General features: G+C 32.5%; 1 protein-coding gene across 1 annotated transcript in view; it reads left to right on the top strand.

Annotated features, from left to right (window-relative positions):
• The window catches only part of LOC132609516 (B3 domain-containing protein REM17-like), a 39,630-nt gene that overhangs the window by 3,382 nt on the left and 16,502 nt on the right, over window positions 1-19,746 (top strand). The gene's annotated exons all lie outside the window — the stretch shown is intronic.

The raw sequence follows: 19,746 nt of genomic DNA, 5'->3' as shown, positions 1-19,746 counted from the left end.
TGATGCAATTTATAAATGGAAGAAAGCACTCTTTATATTTAAAGTGTTGTATGCTGTTGTCTTTTCTTTTCTCTTCCAAGTCTTTGTTAGTTAATTCTCCTGTAATAAGAAGAGTGATTCATCTTTCATAAAGAAATTTGCTCCTCCATTTATTCACTCAAGTTTGAACATCGAGTCCATTAGTCCATTAAGGCCCTGACCCTAGGTTCCATTGGGGATAAGTTTTATCAAATTCACATCTTGAGAGGTTATTCAGAAAATTCCTGTCACTCCCCAAAAACAATGAGAATGTGACTGGCACCCAATGCCTTAAATCTGTGGTGTGTTTCCATGGGATTGTATGGATGTTTTTCGTCATTTTTTTTCCCATTAGGCTAATAGAGTAGAGTAAATGTGGGGGACTATTAACGAGAGGACGTATAATAGTGATGTCTAACAGACTTTGTTATAGTTTGTAGAGTCTTGGATATCGATGTTTAATGTTGTACTTCTGAAGTTGTATACTCTGTAAAAACGTTCACGTATATCACACAACATTCAACATATATAATTAGCCTATAGTGCCTTAACAAGAATTCTTTATCTTTTCTAGTATGATTATATGGTGTTTTTCACAAGGAAGTTTACGCTAATGCTAAGAGTAAGGTAAAGTTTTGGTAGGAAATCTTTTGCTAGACTAGCTTCTATTCCTACTTGAATCTAACAGTTCTATGTTTGACATATCATCTCTTAGTGTATTTAAAGAAGTATTTTTTTATTACATGCATAAGAGTGAAAATTATGTGAACATTTTAAAGAAAATATCATACAATAAGATGAGCATTTTAAACCCTTTGGCTTCCTAACAGATTTTACATTGACTTCCATAAACTTATGTATTTTGTAGGCAAAACAAGTGTGGAGAGAATGCAAGCATCATTCAAGGGGTTGATTGAACAATGAAGCAGTTAGAAAAAGGAAAAGTGAAGCGTGCGCGCGCTCTCTTTCTCTCTCGGTTGATATAAAATATGGCACGCAACCTTACCAAAGTGTGTTTTGTTTTTCTTCCACAAAACTCTATGTAATGAAGTCACTCACGGGAGATTTGGAACCCTAAGTACAGTTTTCCGTGAGTAGCGGGAAAAGAAGTTGCATGTGAAATAGTACAAAGATGAAAGTGCTAATATTTTGGCCATTGGATCAAAAAGGGTGTGATATGTTCATGTATTGACTAGCTTGAAAATTTCCCCTGGAATGCTAACATGCTTTAGACTGTTTTCTGCTTCATCTACTAGGACTTTCAATGTTTTCCAGTTTTCTCATATTCATTTGGTCAAAATATTTGAAAAACATATTCTGGAAAACAAGTTCCTCAAAAATGGTAAAAATGGCTTCCCTAATTAAAGTAGGGAAAACAAGTTCACAATTGACATTTCACCAACCACCCTACCATAACCCAACCACTAAACCCCAACAACTCCCACAACCCCACGCACCCTCCCCCACCCACCAGTGGCGGAGCCAGAAAATTTTAAATAAGAGGGTTCAAAAATATAAAGAAGTTGAGAAACCAAAGGGGTTCAACATCTACTATATATACATAAAAAATAATTTTCATCTTGTATATACAGTGTAATTTTTCGCCGAACATGAACCCCCGTGGCCCTTACTGGCTCCGTCCCTGCCACCCACGACCACCCACCCAACAACCCTCCCTGGTCCCATGGGACCCCCACCCCTCTCCAAAAAGTTAATTTTTTTTAAAAGAAAAAGTTTTTTTTTCTTTTGATTTTCTATGACCCCCTCCACACCCCTTCCTAAGAAATTAATTAATTTATTTTTAAAAAAGAAAACTTCCTAAATTTTTTTTTTTAAAAGAAATAGTTTTGAAAAGCTTCTTTTTTAGTTTGGTTTTCTACTACAACCACCTCCAAAAAAAAAAAATCTTTTTGATTTTCTACACCCACCCACCTACACTCCCCCCCCCCCCCCCACCCCCTCCCGAATTTTCTACTTCATATTTCATTTTACCCTTATAAAAATTTACAAAAATGAAAAGTGTGCGTGGTTAAATTTGGTGTGGGGTGGGTGGTGGGTTGTAGTTGGGAGGTGGGGATGGAGGTGGGTGGTGGTTGCGTGGGGGTGGGATTTGGTTGGGTGTAGAGGGTGGGTGGCGGGATTGGTGTCGTATGGGGTGGTGGGGATGGTGGGGCATGGGTGGTATTTTCCGAAAAATATTTTCTACCAAACAAACGAACATGGTGGGACATGGGTGGTATTTTCCGAGAAATTCACTTATTTTTCACTACCCAACTGAACATGAGAAAATAAATATAAATACACTTATTTTCCAAAAACACATTTTCTAGAAAATATTTTCCTTGGAAAACATTTTCCTCCATACCGAACACACCCTTCTTTTCCATCTTCTTTTGAGTTTATCCAACTTTTCCTGCCCAAGTTATAAATATTCAATGCTATAATGTTAGTGTTCATCTCAGTTCAATTTTTCTTTCTTTAAAGGGAAAAGGTGCAAATATATTTCGCTGACGGGGTTTTTAAAAATCATTTAGGTTATTTTTTAATTAAAAAAAATGCCACGTTAATTTTAAAAAAAAAAAGTCTACCTATTTGTTTTTTGAGTAGACACTTTTCTAAATCCACATGGTAATTTTTTTCTGGTGTGTCAAGTCTGATTCGTTTAAAAAAATGGGTAGACTTATTTTTTAAAAGTCATGAAGATAATTTTTTAAACGAACCAGACCCGACACACCAAAAAAAAAATTACCATGTGGCTTTAGAAAAGTGTCTACTCAAAAAACAAATAGGTAGACTTTTTTTTAAAGTCATGTGGAATTTTTTTTAATTAAAAAATAACCTAAGAGATTTTAAAAAATCTGTCAACGAAAAGGGTATATTTGCACCATTTTATAATTGCAGGGGTATATTTGCACTACTTTGTAACGTCAGGGGTATATATATACCATTTTTGTAACGAGACGTATATCTGCTCTAAATCGTAAAGTTGAGGGGTATATTTGCACTTTTTCCCTTCTTTAAATACCTAATAGAATTAAATGTTATCCGTTTTTCTTAGTGCGAAGAAATCACACATAATTTTTAGGGCTAACAACACTTTGAATCCTTCAATTAGTGATAAATTTTATTTAGTTCTTGAAATATATGACTAAGCATATTTAACTTTTAATTACTTAAAAATGCATTTTGATCTTTTGCCTGTAAATATTCACAAATTCTCTGAATTATTAATCATTTCACCATTTAACTACCTATGTGTTATGTTAAGTTTGCATTGTTACTCTATATCTGAAGGTTATATACTCTAAAAATAGTCAAAATATAATACTTTCCTATTTAAAGGGAAAAAGTCTTATTACTTGAAGGTTAAATGTTTTGAATCATATACTCCCTCCGTCCCAAAAAGCTTGTCTTTCTTTCCATTTTAGTATGTCTTAAAAAGATTGGCACCTTCCTATATTTAGAAATAATTTAACTTTATGAGATGATTTACAGCCACACAAATATCTAAGGATTGTTTTGGACCACAAATTTCAAAAGTTTTCCTTTATTTTTTAAACTTTGTGCCAAGTCAAACTAAGATAATTTTTTTGGGACGAAGGAAGTAGTATATTATCATAAAGAACCAAAATCAAAATTTATCAATATTGAGGGACCAAAAGTGTTATTATTCCTAAAATGTCTCTAAACTTTTTGTAATTTTAGTTTGACCCCAACTGCACTTTATGAACTTTTTTAACACCGCCGCATAAAATACTTTTTATAAAAATAATTAAAAATATAAAATTAATTAAAAATAGGAGAAATTTAAATGGTTACGTAAAAAACTTGCTCGTGTAGGGTGTTAGCCAAATCAATATACACATGGCATGTGCTTATATACAAGTTTCTGCCGCTTAACTAATGTTAATTAATTAATATTTGCAGTTCATTAAATTACTTAATCATGATAAGTTTAATTAATTTGGTGTATATTCACTCCATTCCAAATAAATGTAATTCTAGCACTTTTTTTGTGATCTAAAATAAATAAATTTTACAAAGTCCAAATATGTACTCCCTCCGGATCAAAAAAAGTGTCAACTTAGCCTTTTGCACACCCCTTAAGAAATATCAACTCCTACACAAAAAGAGGTAATTTGACTAAATTGTCCCTAATTAAATATGTATTGAGATTTGATCACATAGCACATAATAGGGGCAAATCTGAAAAAAAAAAATAAGTTTAATTTTTTTTTGATTTGATAAGTGGATACTCTTTTTGACTCAAGAAAAAAAGACAAGTAGACACTCTTTTTTATCCGAAGGGAGTATTAATTAATATTTTTCAAAATTAACTCTCTCTAAAATGATTTTTTCAACTCTCAACATTGATTATCTCTAGTTTTAAGAAAAGTTTAAGAAAAGTAAAAGAATATTAATATTAATAAATTAACCTTTAATTAATATTATCAATTAACTTTTTTAAAGGCTGTCAAATCCAAAAATTCATTTATTTAACGGAAAAGGGCCTAAAATACCCTCCAACTATTAGAATTGGTGCAAAAATACCCTCCATCAACCTTTGAGCCCCCAAATACCCCTGTCATTCACCTTTGAGCTCCCAAATACTCCTGACATCCACATATGGGGTCTAATGTACCCTTATTTCTAACAGTCCCATGTTGATGCCCAATTTTGTCCATCCTTTGGTCCAATTTACATCGTTAAGCTTCTATTTTAATATTAATTATATTTTTTTATCACAACCTATAGTTAAATTTCTTGATGATCTCTATTACTATTATTATTATTATTATTATTATTATTATTATAATTACTGTTATTATAATTAGTAGTATTACTATTATTATTATTACTATTATTATTATTATTACTATTACTATTATTATTATTACTATTATTATTACTATTACTATTACTATTACTATTTTTTTTTGGTAATTAACAGAATATTATTAATACCAAACGGAAGTATTTACAAAGCAAAGCAGATTATCACAATCTGCTTGTTCTCGCTATTGTATTCTCTTCTGCCTCTTCTATCTATCAGATCCTGAACCTCTCTTTATACACCTTTATCACTAACCCTGCTAGGGTCATAAAGCAAGAAAGAAACTAGACCTACTCAGAACCGGCAACGACTAAGTATATCTTTAATGTATCCTTCAGCCCTGATGTTGCAGAGGCACGCTATTCTTCTTGCTAGGCTCTCCTCATTTGTTTCTTTATGCTAAAAAATCCTAGCATTTCTTTCCAACCAGATTTCAAGTATAAACTCTGCATACACTAACTTGATCAGTTTCGCCGGGTGAGATCTGCTTTTAGTGTGTTGGATGATCCATTCAAGCATTGCCTGCCAGCCCATCCCTTGAGGATACTGGATGTGTAACCATGTCATCAATCTCAACCAAATCTTCCTGGTGTAAATACAGTCTGCGAATAAATGATCCCCTGTTTCTAGTATCAACTTACAGTAGCAACAAAAATCATCAGTTGGCAATCCCCATTTCCTCAACCTATCAGCCGTTAACAACCTTCCGTGGAGTTGGATCCACATGATGAATATGGCTTTAGGTCTGGCTAAATTATGGCATAGTAAACCTTTGTATGGTACTTTAGGCAGGATGCCTAACATTTGCAGGTAGACATGTTTAATTGCACTTCTTTTATCCTCTTGCCAACTACTAAGATGTTTAATACTATCTCTAGCCCCAAATATTTTTTTGACCATCCAACATGCCTATTGGGGAGTTTTCATGTCATCAAAGTTCAGATCTTTGATATAGTAAGCATGAATCCAACGTATCCAGAGTGTGTCTTTCTTGGTCGACAGTTCCCAGCATGTCTTGGCGATTGCAGCTTTGTTCCAAATCTTCAAATTAATCAAGTTCAATCCCTCGGCTGCTTTTGGTGAACACATTCTTTCCCACGCGACCAATGTTTTTTTGTGATTATGTTGATCCCTGACCAAATGTAACTTCTGCAATATTCCTCTATAATTTTCATTATCTTGGCGGGGATGATAAATATCTGAGCCCAGTATGCTTGAATCCCAAACACCACTGTTTGTACCAGTTGAACCCTTCCAGCATAAGATAACTTCTTTGCTGTCCAAGATGCAATTCTTGCAACTATCTTATCAATTAACAGTTTCCATTCCAAGACTGTAAGTTTCTTAGTGGACAGTGGTATACCAAGATATTTAAATGGTAATGTTCCTTGAGAATAACCCAGAATTTTCTGAATCTCCTGCCTTGTTTCAGTAGTCACTCCCCCATAGTATATGAAGCTCTTGGATAGATTGGCCTTAAGCCCAGAGGCATCTGAGAACGTTTTGAATTTATTATGCAACATTTCTACAGATTTGATATCTCCTCGAGTAAACATAAGGAGGTCATCAGCGAAACTCAAGTGCGTAATGTCAAGTCTAGCACACATAGGGTGATATTTGAAGGATCCTTCCTGTTTGAGGGTCTTGAGATTTCTGCTTAAATACTCCATGGCGATGGCAAATAAGAAAGGAGACATTGGGTCTCCTTGTCGAAGGCCCCTAGCTGCATCAAATGGCTTAGTGGTTTCTCCATTTATCAGTATGGAATAGTTTACTGAAGAAACACATTCCATGACCCATTTGTTAAATTTCGCAGGAAAGCCTAGTCCCTCCATAATCTGGTGTAGAAATCCCCAGTCCACTGTGTCATAAGCCTTTTGAATATCAACTTTAATCATACATCTTGGTGAGATATTTTTCCTAGAATATGATTTTACTAACTCATGAGCTAGCAGTACATTATCAGCCACCTTCCTCCCAGGGATGAAACCAGCCTGTGTATCTGATATGATGGATCTCATGACTTTTTGTAGTCTGTTTGCTAACACCTTAGCTATAATCTTGTATAGTACTGTACAACAGGCAATTGGTCGAAACTCTTTGACAGTTGTTGGCTTTGGCACTTTAGGGATAATATTTACAACTGTACAATTAACTTCTTTGAATAGCCTCCCTGATTCAAAGAAGTTTTTCACTGCTTGACATATCTCATCTTGTATCACTGGCCAGGTTCTCTTGAAGAACAAAGAATTATATCCATCCACTCCAGGACTTTTATCATCTCCAATTGAGTTCAACCCCTCAAGGATTTCCTGGTTTGTGACAGTAGCACATAGGAATATTTGTTGATCATGTGACAGAACTGGTCCCTTTCTCATTATTTGCATATTTACTGCTGGTAAGTGATGACAAGCTGTACCCATTAAAGCCTTATAGAAGCTAGTGATCTCATCTTGTATTTGTTGCTTAGTATTGAGCAGGTCACCCTTTGCATTTATAAGTTCTGAAATAGTTTTTTTTGTTTACTCTCCTTTATAACAGCTGAAAATACTTGGTATTTGAATCTCCAAGTCTGATCCATTTAGCTCTTGACTTCTGTTGAAGTATGCTCTCCTCTATCATAGTCCATTTTTCCAAATTCTCCAATAATTGTTTCTCCTCTTGTACCAACTCATCAGTTAGTTGATTATTGAGACAGGCCTGGGTGTATTGCAAATCAAGTCTGGCCTGGGAAATTCTGTCAGCTATGCCTTTAAATTCTCTGTTGTTCATTTGCTTGAGAGCTGGCTTTAGGGCTTTGAGTTTGTACCAAATATTCTTCATAGGATCCCCATCTATTTTTTTCAACCAGATCCCCTTCACTAAATTCAAAAAGTTAGCATGTTCCGCCCATATATTGAAAATTTTGAAAGGGATTTTCCCACATGGTTCAGCATCTCTCATAGTAATGATCATAGGAGCATGATCTGAAATAAATGGCAGTCTATAATCTACAACCATTTGCCCATATGAATTCATCCATTCATCATTGCCAAAAGCTCTATCTATCCTGCTAAGCACTCTATCATCACCTCGTTGTTTGTTGGACCATGTATAATACTCTCCTCTCCAAGAAAGTTCATTAAGTAGCAGCCCCTGTACACAAGCAGCAAAATCATGAGTTTCTTGGCTAGTTACTGGTGCTCCCGATGCCCTGTCTTGGATAGTAAGTACTGCATTAAAGTCACCCCAGATGATCCAGGGCTTAGTGATTTGAGTTGCAAGATCTTGGAGGTGTTGCCACAATGGTTTTCGCTGCTCTACTGTATTGTAGCCATATATAACTGTCATGATGCATTCCATTTTGGACAGTCTTTCTTTCACTTGGCAGTGCAGTGATTGAGCCGTTTGGTCCAGTATTGTAATCTCATATATAGTAGGATCCCACATGACCCATATTCTCCCATTCACTGCATAATCATAGTTGAATTTAGCTTGCCATCCAGGAGCAATTTTACTCAATATCCCATCTGCTTTATTTTTTTTAACTCTTGTTTCAACTAATCCCACTAACTTTATGTTGTTCTCTTTGATATAGGTACCCAACTCCTTTTGTTTAAATCTCTTGTTGGTACCTCGTATGTTCCAAACCATCCAAGACATCAACATTGAAATGGAAGTGTACCACCTGTATCTGGTGGTGTCTCATTAGCTACCATAGCATCACCTAATTGATTTACATTGAGCTCATTTACTTCATCATCATTTTTAAGGTCATCCCCTTTCTGAGAACTTTGAGTTTCAGTTTCTCGTGTAGTGACAGCCAACACAGCTTCACTTGATGGAGTAGGGGAAACATTTCTCACTGGTGCCTTAATGGCTGTCACAAAGTTCATTGGTCTGCCATTAATCTCCACAGCTTGTTTCCCCTTCTCCAACTGCTTCCGCACCGCCTCAGCATCTTTCTTTCCAGCTTGGGGTAGGGGAGAATAATCTTGAACTGCAGTTGGTGCTATGCTAGTTGATGGAATGTTTGCCTTGTATTGCCACACTGGTTCAACCCTCTTATGTGGTCTCCTTTTTTTAGTTTTCTGTTGCTTGGGCACTTCCTTAGCTTTTCTAGCACAGTCATGTCCAATTCGGAGACATTCTCCACAAAATTCAGGTCTCCATTCGTATTCCACTTCTTGTTCAAAGAGTTTTCCATAAGCATCCATAACAGTAATTTCATCTGGTAAGGGCTTGGTAATGTTAACTTCAATGAGAATTCTAGCAAAGGAGATCCTTGTTTGTTTCGCAGTACACTCATCTGCAAACAGTGGAATCTCTATAGCACTTGCTATGCGACTCAATGAATCATCACCCCAGCAAGACATTAGAAGCTTTGGGAATTTTACCCACAGAGGTATCACCTTCAAGAAATCAGCATCAAACTCATAGTCCGGTGTCCATTGTTTAAGAATCAGTGGTTTATTATTGATTGTGTACGGCCCAGAGTAAATGACATCATTCATGTCCTCCATTGTCTGAAATTTGACTACAAAATAACCCTCTTCATGGTAGTATAAGTCTGGCACAAGTACACTATTCCATGTTTGGCTAATATATCGTCGCATATAATTATAACCAGGTTTTTTCCCAACAACATATACAATTAAAGCACATTTCCATTTCATAATCGCCTTATCCATCTCTGATTTATCCAATTTAGGTACAAGTTTACCTTCAACTAATTCCGGCGGGACATAGTTAAGTGTCATACCATTACTCGTTGCTCTGTTCCCAGTGAATAGATTAGCCCAGGTCTTGGTCTCCTCTTGCACCCTTTCTTCTTCAACTACTGGTATCGAAGTCTCCGTCTGTTTCTTAGCAACTGGTGGGGTAATAGGTGCTTGGAGATTACCCTGTATCGGAATAGGGCTCTGGTTCGCCTTCTTCTGTTGTTGATTTGCAGACCTCGATATTTCGACAAAGGGTATATGGCGAGCATCTCCAGATCTGGTTGATTGTATGCCTGAGATCGATTCTATGACTGCTGCGGAGCTACCACCGACACGCTTGATGCTAGGTATATTTGGTTCAACGATCGACGTTTCCTTTTTGGGTCGGCCTCGTCCTCTTTTCCCTGCCATTGACGATGACGGCGCAGGTTAGCTTAAACTGCGCCGAGAGCAGGTTTTTCTTTGGATTTACTATTACTATTACTTCCCTCTACTTTTATTATCATTATGAAAATCGAGAAAATCTATTTGAAATTACTAGATTCCCCAAATAAACCAAATAATTTTTTTTCACCCATTTCCTAAAGTTTCTACCCAGCCCATAATCCCTTTCCAACTAAAAATCCCCAAAGGCATCAGGTTACCTCCAAAACCAAATATCCATAACTCATTGTTATTTACTCAAAATTCCTAAGACCCCGTCATCTCTAAATTTCCTTAAAATCAAACATTCTTCGATTCTCGTCGAAATTCCCCGGCTACAAAATCCCTTTCTTTGTGCCTTTTATATTCTTTCATTTATTCTAGTTTGATTTTCTCTTCTCTTCTCTTTTCAATTCCACTTTCTTTCCTTAATTCATTCACCTTAATTTCTTACTAGTAATCATAAAAATCATAACTTAATATCCTCCTTCATTGCGAAATCGAAACTTTGTTCTTTTCATCTAATATGCCAAGAACAAAATGACAGAAATTTGGACCCGAATCTATTCAAAAAATCCGTCCAAGTTCAAGATTATTATTATTATTATTAATAATAATAATAATAATAATAATAATAATAATAATAGTAATAATAAAAGTAATAATAGTAATAGAGATCATCAAGAAATTTGACTACAAGTTGTGATAAAAAAAATATAATTAATAATCTAATAAAATAGAAGCTTAACGATGTAACTTGGACGAAAGGATGGACAAAATTGGTGTCAACATGGGGCTGTTAGAAAATAAGGGTATATTAGACCCCATAGGTGGATGACAAGGGTATTTGAGGGCTCAAAGGTGGATGACAGGGGTATTTGGGGGCTCAAAGGTGGATGGAGGGTATTTTTGCACCAATTCTAATAGTTCAAGGGTATTTTAGGCCCTTGTCCGTTTATTTAAAATGGAGGGAGCAGTAATACTGATGAATATTTACCTGGATGGTGGGGTCATTCGGTCCCCTAATTTCCCTTCAAATTTTCTTTGTTTTTTTCGCTTGTCCAACTCCCAATAACACTAGCATTTTTTTTTCTTTTCGTTTTCTCATATCGTGTCCGGTATTGCATTAGAGTCTACGATAATACTAGTATTTTCTCTTCTTCTTTTCATTTTCTCATTCCGTGACTGATACCCTGTTAGAGTCCGTCAATAACACCAACATAAAAAATTAAAAAAAAAAAGGAATTTCTCATACCTTATCGGGTGTCCCATTGGAGTCTGCAATAACACTAGCATTTTCTCTCTCTATTTTTTTAAAAAAGTTTTCTTATACCATGTCCGGTACCTCATTGGAGTCTATGATACCACCAACATTCTCTCTCTCTCTCTCTCTCTTTTAATTTCTCATACCATATATGATATCCATTGAAGTGTATAATAACACTAGCATTTTCTCCTTTACAAAAAAAAAAAAAAAAAAAAAAAAACTCTCATATCGTGTCCAGTACCCTATTGGAGTCTGACAATAACACTAGCATTTTCTTTCTCTTTTTTAAAAAAAATAAAAAAAATTCTCCCATTGGAGGCGGACAATGACACTAGCATGTTTTTTTTTCATTTTCTCATACTGTATTCGGTACTCCATTGAAGTCTGACAATAATTCTAGCATTTTTTTATACTATGTCTGGTACCTCATTCGAGTCTGCCAATAAACTAACATTTTTTTTTTCTCATTCCATGTCTGGTACCTCGTGGTGTCCAACAATAACACTAGCATTTTCTCTCTCTCTCTCTCTCTCTTTTAATTTTCTCATACCATATCCGATACCCATTGGAGTGTATAATAACACTAGCATTTTCTCCTTTTTTTAAAAAATCTCATATCGTATCTGGTACCCTATTGGAGACGGACAATAACACTAGCATTATCTCTCTCTCTCTTTTAATTTTAATTTTCTCATACCGTGTTCGGTACCCCATTGGAGTCTGACAATAACACTAGCAGTTTCTCTTCTTCTTTTTTTCATTTTCTCATACCGTATCCGCTAGACCATTGGAGTCTGACAATAACACTAGCATTTTCTCTTCTTTTTATTTTTTTATTTTCTTATATCGTGTCCGGTACCTCATTGGAGTCCGACAATAACACTAGCATTTTCTCTTCTTTTTTTTTCTCATATCGTATCCGATACCCATTGGAGTGTATAATAACACTAGCATTTTCTCCTTTTAAAAAAAAAATAATCTCATATCGTGTCTAGTACCCTATTGTAGTCTGATATCGTGTCTAATACCCTATTGGAGTCCGACAATAGCACTAGCATTTTCTCTCTCTTTTTTTTTTTAAAAAAAATTCCCATATCGTGTCCGGTACCCCATTGGAGTATGACAAAAACACTAGCATTTTCTCTTCTTCCTTTTTTCATTTTCTCATACCGTATCTGGTACTCCATTGGAATATGACAATAACACTAGCATTTTCTCTTTCTTTTTTTCATTTTCTCATACCGGGTCCAGTACACCATCGGAGTTTCACAATAACACTAGCATTTTCTCTTTTCTTTTTTAATTTTTTCTCACACTAGTCCGATACCTTGAGAATAACACTAACATTTTCTCCTTTAAAAAAAAAAATCTCATATCGTGTCCGGTACGTATTGGAGTCTCACAATACACTAGCATTTTCTCTTCTTTTTCTTTTTCTAATTTTCTTATGGAAAAATCTATTTGGCAAAACCATTTTTGGGCAAAACTATCAAAAATGGGGGTATGTTAGTCATTTCATAGGGAATCTTGGGGAATCTCTGCCTTTTATTATTTTATTGTCATGTACTTTTACATCATTGCCCTTTCTGATAAAATGAGACTCTCTCTCATATAGACTAATCATGGGTTATGTTTCCCATGTTCTTTTCCATTTTTTAATGTATCTTTTTTATTATTATTATTATTTTTACATTAGCTGTATTGTGTATACATAAGGTAGGCCTAGGGTGTATTTCTTTTTTTTTCTTTTTTTTTGTTCACTTATTGTGTATGCATAAGGTGGGCCTATGGTGTATTTCCTTTTTTTTATTCTTTTTCTTTTTGTTTACTTATTGTGTATGCATACGGTGGGCCTAGGGTGTACTCATTTTCTTTTTTCTTTTGTTCTTTTTGTTTTGGCATCTGAAAGTTTTTTTTTTTTTTTCATTTTTCTTGTAACTAAAGTGTCATTTATTGGCTATATACATATGGTATTAGCCTAGAGTGTATTTTTTCTTCTTTTTCTTTTTATTTTGGTATCTGAAAGTGTTTTTATTTTTCTTATAAATTTGTTATATATTGGCTATAGACATACGGTATTTGGTCTGGACTGTATTTTTTCTTCTTTTTCTTGTTTTTTTTACGGTATATGTATATATATATATATACGATACTTGATTCCCGTTGGACATTATATATTGAAGAGCGGAATAATTTGAGTGAATGATTAATTTCTGTTGTTTTATTTTTGTTCATGTTGTTTAATTTTGTATTATTTTTTGTTGAGCTCAATATTGCTATTTCTTGTGAATGCAGTGTCAAATCGTTATTTATTAATAACATAACGAATCAAGTCACTATTAGTGTTGAAATAACTATGAACTAAAATTAGGTATGACCTTATTATGAAATGCTGCCAATTTGATTATGAAAATGCAACAAACCAATATTTTGCATTGAATTTTCTATTAAATATTGAAAAGTCATTTATTTTACCATTTTGCTCTATTAAAAAAATGCAGATAAGTAATTTATCCGTTCCAAGAAATGTCGAATGCTATTGCAGCAAAATTGTTCGAGGTCCGCCTTTAGAACCCTTAGGTCCCGAGTTCAAGTCTAGGTGTGCGCGTTTAGTCTAAAACTTTTGTTTTTCATTTTTTCTTTCACTTATATGATCACCAAACTCAAAAAAATCAAGTATCAATGTACTTTAATCCTTTTAAACACCAAAACTCACTTAGTATTGCTATTTGATTGAGAAAACACTAAGCCTTTGAATGAAATGTCATATCACATATTCGTTTGTTTAAAGATAGCACATTAACGTATCTAATACTTTGAATGCAGTAACAACTCATTATCTCTTAACATAATGCATCAAGTCACTTTTGGTGTTGAAGCAACTATGAACTATAATGAGTTAACCTTGTTATAAATGAGCTCACAATTACCGATCGGTAATGTAAATCAACGATGAGAACCGTTAACGATAGTCATGTACACAAGTTCATAACATAAAAAATCGCATGAATATCATGAATTGATGCCAATTTGATCATAAGAGTGCAACAAACCTATAGTTTTGTTATTTGATTGAGAAAACACTAAGACTTAGAACAAAGTGTCATATCACATACTCATTTGTTTGAAGACAACACGTCAACGTATCTAATACTTTGAATGCAGTGTCAACTCATTATGTATTAACATAATGAATCAAGTCACTTTTGGTGTTGAAGCAACTATGAACTATAGCGAGCTATATAACCTTATTATAAATGAGCTCACAATTACTGATCGGTAATGCAAAACAACGACGAGAATCGCTAACGATCGTCGTGTACACAAGTTCGTAACGTAAAAAATCACACAAAACATGAATATCATTATTTACATTCCAATTTGATTATGAGAGTGCAACAAACCTATATTTTGCATTGAATTCCCTATAAAATATTGAAAAATCATTTATTTTACCAGTTTGCTATATTAAAAAAGGCATCTAAATAAATATTCGTTCCAAGAAATGACGAATATTATTGCAGAAAAATTGGTCAAGGTCCGCGTTTGGAACTTTTAGGTCTCACGTTCGAGTCTAGGTGTGTACATACAGTGAAAAGATTTTTTTTCTTCCAATTTTTCTTTCGCTTTGATATTGGGCTGCATGTCTCCTCTTCTGCTGAATATATGGGTTGTGGTTGTTTGGGCCCAGCTTCTTTGAGCAGCCCAATACCCATGCATCTTTATGTTCACAACACACACTCCACAACATAAAATTTGTCCACTAAAATGTAATACTTCAATTCATAAAATAAAAATATGTGATAAACAATACACAAAGACTCATTCCATTGATATTTTACAACGTAATTTTTTGGATATATCGAAAAAATTGGTAAAATGAATGACTTTTCAATATTTAATAGGAAATTCAATGCAAAATATTGGTTCGTTTCAATCAAAGTCAACCATAGTGTTGACTACTTGTTAAATCCACTATTTTAGACAAAATGAATTTAATGGAATCAAAACTTGTTATTTTAACAAATCTAAGTTTATTTCCTACAATTTAGCTAAGTATTATCTTTTGAATAGAGCAAAATGGTAAAAAAAAGAAAATGACATTTCAATAGGAAATTGAACGCAAAATATTGTTACTCTTTTTGGCTATATACTGGCTAAATTGGCTATATACACACGGTATTTGGTTTCTATTGGATGTTATATATTGAAGAGTGGAATAATTTGAATGAATGATTAATTTCTATTGTTTATATATTGGCTATATACATATGGTATTATTTTTTGTTGAACTCCATATTGCTATTTCTTGTTAATGCAGTGTCAAATCATTATTTTCTAACATAACGTATTAAGTCACTTTTAGTACTGAAGTACTATAAACTATAATTAGTTACAACCTTATTATTAATGAGCTCACAATTACTAATCATTAATGTAAAATAATGAGGAGAAGCATTATCTCATAGCGTTAGGCCACAAGATTATTTCTACAATTTTTAATCCTAGGTTGTTCATATTTTGAAAATCGCAACAAAAATAAAATCCCCAAAAAAAATGAAAATTGTTGTTTTTTGATTTGTGTGAATTGGAGTGTAGATTTGAGTTCTCAGAGGTCAAATCTACCTAGATCTAAAGTTTCAAGTCATTTGGCGGAGGTCAAAGCCTGAAAACGAGTTGATGGATTTCGAAGATTAGGACAAAATTGAAGGCTCAAATCTATTGGTCTTTGTTTTTCTATTGAAAGAGGTAATGGATCCGAAGTTTGGAAGAATTTCAAGTTGATCTGAAGAGTTCACCATTGTTGGGTTTGAAGGTTTGAAGAACTAGCAATTTGGGTTTGTTGATTTGAGGGTTGATTGATTTCAATTTGTATTAAATTTTGTTCTCTATGTTGAGGAAGAGCTTAGATCTAAAATTTGGAGTAATTTGACTTACAAATTTCAAGTTCATGGTGTTCTTGAAGATCTTCATATGTGTTCTTAGAATAGCTTAGAAACTAACAAATGAATTTAATTGATTTCTTATTTGTTTGACAAAATTGATGAGTGAGGATTGTTCTAGTTTGTATAGATGACTTTGGTTCGAGCTTGGGGTTGATTTGACTTGGTTTGAAGAATCTATGACAAAAAAACTTTGAAGCAATTTTGAAGAACTATATGAAGGTGGTGAAGAAGATGATAAAAGTGCAGCTTTTTGTATAAATAGCCATTGATTTGCTGTTTTTCATAATTTTGCACAGAAATTGCAGAAATGAACAGATTTTGTAGAAATAAGTCAACCATAGTGTTGATTACTTGTTAAATCCACTATTTAAAAAATAAATTTAATGGAATCAAAACATGTTAAATTAACAAGTTTAAATCTAATTCCTTCAATTTATCTAAGTATTATCTTTTGAATAGAGAAAAATGGTAGAACAAATGGTTTTTCAATATTTAATAGGAAATTCAATGCAAAATAATGTTACCATAGTTACATTCACATATTTATATAAGAATTTGATCCAATTGAATCAACACTTAGTGGACCTTTTACTAAATCTTAATTAATACTTAGGTAAACTGATTGAATTAGATCTAAACTTGCTAATTGCTTCTCAATACTATTTAATACTTAATTAATTGAAGCAATTCACGTTAAATTCATTATTTTTGTTTGTATTGACTGAATTAGATTTAAACTTACTAATTGTTTCTCAATTATATCTAATTAGTGTTCACTTAGCTAAATTGAGACAATTCAATGTCTCATTTAAAAATCAACCATAAAGTTGACTACCTGTTAAATATACTATTTTCATTTAAATTGATTGAATTAGATCTAAACTAACCTGTTAAAAATATACGCTTCTCTGTTTCTTAGTAATTTGTTTTGAAAATATGGATATAACCATTATAACGTTATTTTAGTTATTTACTATTGTTTAACATTTGTTTTTTATTTATTTAAAACTACACAAGAAAAACATAAATTGTTGTGCCGAGCTATTTGCATCACATATTTCAATTTGGGCAATTAGCAGTAATGCCCTTATTTTGGGGTAGTCTTTAAATTATGCCCATCAAAATGAAAGTATTTAACTTTTGTACTTCGCCTAAAATATCAAGGTCCCAGGTTCGAACCCTTGCTCAGGCAAAAATTAAAACAAAATCGCTAGGCAAAAGTTGGGTTCGCAAGGCAGAGTTTTGAAGGCAAACCTCTGCTTTAAAGGCAGAAGTTACAAATTCTGCGCCTAATTTGCAAGGGCAGAATTTGCAACTTCTGCCTTGCAAACCCAAACATTTGCCTTGCGATTTTTTTTTTTTTTACTTAGTTGGGGTTTGAACCCAAAAGCTCAGGGTGTTAGGCGAAGGGCAAAATTTAAAGACCATCAATTTGAAGGACAAAAATTAAAGACCACCCCAAATGAAGGACAATCCGTGCAATTTTTTGTTTCAATTTTGACTACCTTAAAAAATCTAAAACGTAATATTACATTCCATGACCTTTTCTGACTTAGAAATTCAGCTAAAAGAAGGGAATGTCGTTTGGATCCAAATAATGAAATTATCACAATAGCAATTAGCAAATTTAGATCTAATTCGATTAATTTAAATAAAATTATTAGATTTAACAAGTAGTCAACACTATGATTGACTTTAATTGAAACATTGAATTCCTTCAATTTAGCTAAGTACTATATAGGATTGAGTAACAGTCAACAACTTTTATTTAATTTAATCATTTTTTAAATAAAAACAGATGTATCAAGTAGTTAATATTATTGTTGACTTTAATTGAAACATTAAATTATCTCAATTAGTTAAATATTAATTAAAATTGAGTAGCATTTACCAAGTTTAGATCTAATTCTATCAATTTAAATAAAAATAGTAAATTTAACAAGAAATCAACCCCATGGTTAATTTTAATTGAAACATTTAATAGATGCAATTTATCTAAGTTTTATACAAGATTGAGTAACAATTAGCATCTTTTGATTTAATTCAAAAAAAAAAAATGTAACAAGTAGTCGATACTATAGTTGACTTTAATTGAAACATGAAATTAGCTTAACTGTATTAAATATAATTGAGTAGTATTAAGCAAATTTAGATATAATTCAATTAGTTTACACAAAAATAGTAGATTTAACAATTAGTCAACACTATGGTTGATTTTAATTGAAACATTGAATTGCTGCAATTTAGCTAAGTATTATATAGGACTGAATAATAATTAGCAACTTTTGATTTAATTCAATCAATTTAAGAAAAAAAATATATGCAACAAGTAGTCAATACTATGGTTGATTTTAATTAAAACATAAAATTATCTCAATTAGTTAAGTATTAAATAGAATTGAGTAAGATTTAGCAAGTTTAGAGCTAATTTAAACAAAAATAGTGGATACAATAAATAGTCAACACCTATGGTTGACTTTAATTGAAACATTGAATTCCTTTAATTTAGCTAAGTATTATATAAGATTCTTTAACTATTAGCAACCTTCAATTTAATGCACTCATTTTATATATATATATATATATATATATATATATATATATATATATATATATATATATATATATATATATATATATATATATATATATATATATATATAAAAGATAGATGCAACATGTAGTCAATACTATGGTTGACTTCAATTGAAACATGAAAGTATCTCAATTAGTTAAGTATTAAATATAACTGAGTAGTATTCAGCAAGTTTAGATCTAATTCAATCAATTTAAACAAAAATAGTAGATTTAACAAGTAGTCAACACTATGATTGATTTTAATTGAAACACTGATTTGTTGCAATTTAGCTAAGTATTATATAGGATTGAATAACAATTAGCAATGTTTGATTTAATTCAATCAATTTTAAAAAAAAATATGTACAAGAAGTCAATACTATGGTTGATTTAAACTGAAACATGGAATTATCTCAATTAATTAAGTATTAAATAGAATTAAGTTGCATTTACCCAGTTTAGATCTAATTCTATCAATATAAACAACAATAGTGAATGTAACAAATAATCAACACTAGCTAAGTATTACATAGAATTGAGTAACAATTAGCGACATTTGATTTAATTCAATCAATTTTAAAAAAACAATATGTGACAAGTAGTCAATACTATCGTTAACTTTAATTGAAACTGAAATTATCTGAATTAGTTAAGTATTAAATAGAATTGAGTTGCATTTAGCAAGTTTAGATCTAATTTAATCAACATAAACAAAAATAGTGAATGTAACAAATAATCAACACTATGCTTGACTTTAATTGAAACACTTGAATTCTTTCAATTTAGCTAAGTATTAGATAGGATTGAGTAACAATTAATAACTTTTGATTTTTTTTTTTAAGTAGATGTAACTAGCAGTCAATACTATGGTTGACATTAATTGAAACATGAAATTATCTCAATTAGTTAAGTATTAAATATAATTGAGTAGTATTAAGCAAATTTAGATCTAATTCAATTAGTTTACACAAAAATAGTAGA

Source organism: Lycium barbarum, chromosome 9 (genome assembly GCF_019175385.1).
Source record: "Lycium barbarum isolate Lr01 chromosome 9, ASM1917538v2, whole genome shotgun sequence".
Lineage (NCBI taxonomy): Eukaryota > Viridiplantae > Streptophyta > Magnoliopsida > Solanales > Solanaceae > Lycium > Lycium barbarum.
Note: the sequence above shows the minus strand (reverse complement) of the source record. Positions and strands in the feature narration are given on the sequence as shown.